Raw genomic sequence first — 2,001 nt, forward strand, 5'->3', positions numbered from 1 at the left:
TAATTTAGAAATGTGGGGGTTAAGAAAAGGTTAATAATTGAGGTTAATTATGGTTGTAGTAGTATATATATGGTTATTTATAAATGTTTTACGGGTTATGTTTTATATTAATGTTATTTATGTTATTTATGGTATTTATGGTTATGTAAAATATATTATTAAAGGTTAACTGTTTATGGTTATCAATGTTACAAAGTATATATTTATATTTTATTACTTATGTTATTTAATGGTTATAAATAAACGGCTGCTTGCCAGACAATTTAAGTCCAAAAAGTGTTGTGTGGTGATATGAAGTTGGTTGGCAAGTAGGGGAAGGGGTGAATATAATATGGAATTGGGGGGTTAAAGGGGGGGGACATATAAAAAGAGCAAGGGCAAGGCATCCGCACTACCCTAGTCATAGGATTGATCAGTATTCCTTTGTTATTTTCCAGGATTGTCAATACATTTGTACATGGAAATGTGTCTTGTTTCTTTCAGTTCACACCTTGGCATGGGTCACATATCATACAATGTGTTGAAGCACATCACTATGAGAGATGTTTTAAATAGATTAGGAATTTGCTATCTCTTCTTTCCTATTTCTGTTTTGACATGACCTTGAATACAGATGATAAAAACAATGATGGCTGCTGAAATGTAATACTTTGCTACCATTTACTATCATGGCCAATGTAATCTGTTAGTTCCAGACCAAAAATGTTTATTGGGCTCAGACCACAAAGCTAAAACAACAGAACAAGGATCCGTTTTTCGAAAAATTGACAAATTCAATGGTCCAGTGAGATTTAAAAATTACAGTCACATAAATAAATAAAAAGTTCTTCATCTTTGTGTTACTGAGAAGTATCCAAGGGCCTATTTATAAAATGGTAATGATTTTTCCCCCATAAATCATAATATATTTTTTCCTGCATCAAAATCAATACTTTTTTATAACTAAAGCATTATTTATCTGTAGACTTACAGTATAACTTTGCATTTACTAAAAAAAAATGACTTTTGCACTTCCAGCAGTCTGTGATAAAATCTAGCAAAAAGAAAAAATAAAACTTTTGGTAGAAAAGGCTGGTTAAATCACCTGTCAATAAAAAATACCATCCTGCACAACACCTTCTAGCTAAACAGCCATGGTGCGCAGCGGTGATGCCGTATAAACTTCAAGAAAATAAATGTCAGCATTCACATGTTCCTTTTACTGTTGTTCTATTCCAAAAACTGTCTTACGGAGAAAATGCGACTGGATGTGCACATTACAGAGGTTCTCCCTAAGGGCTTTATACACACAAATTTCCTCTTAATTGCTTTTTGCCTAAACATTCATACGCTACGTTTGCATAGACATTTCAGGTATATATGCATTTTATTCATGTGTGATGTTTTGTTTATTTTACCATATTCTAGTTACTTGCTTCCGAATAGTTGTTTTCATTTTTATAGTTTTTTGAAATGGTTACTTTTTTGTTGTAATGTGTTATAGCATAACTGCCTTTTTTTAGTATTCTGTTTCTTTTTTCTGTTTTTTGTATAGGACACAGGTTGCCCCAGCAAGCATCATACATGATCTAGCCATAATTGATGGATAGGGATGAGCGAGCAATAATATTAAGTTCGATCCCGCGGCGACTCGGGCCTTTCTCGCTTTCCGAAAATTCATTCGAGCTCTCGCTAACCAGGAGGATTTCCAGGGCTGCCCCAGGTAATGCAAACAGGAGGATTCCCAGGGCTGAATGCGGCTCTGGGAATCCTCCTGTCTTAATTTCCTCTTCCGATGGTTTCCTGAAATTGGTTTGCCGAAATTTTGCGGAAGTTCGAGGAAATTTTCGTCAGAATGCCAGAGGCTCATCCCTATTGATGGATATCTATCTATGGGTTGAATGCTAGTTTTGTCAAAAAGTAACTAACAGATGTAATAGAGATCATATGGAAGTAAAGGACAAACATAAGTAAAAACTCAATTGTTATTATCAAGTCCTTGGTTTCTGCAATTAAATTTGT

Source organism: Pyxicephalus adspersus, chromosome 4, assembly GCF_032062135.1.
Source record: "Pyxicephalus adspersus chromosome 4, UCB_Pads_2.0, whole genome shotgun sequence".
NCBI lineage: Eukaryota > Metazoa > Chordata > Amphibia > Anura > Pyxicephalidae > Pyxicephalus > Pyxicephalus adspersus.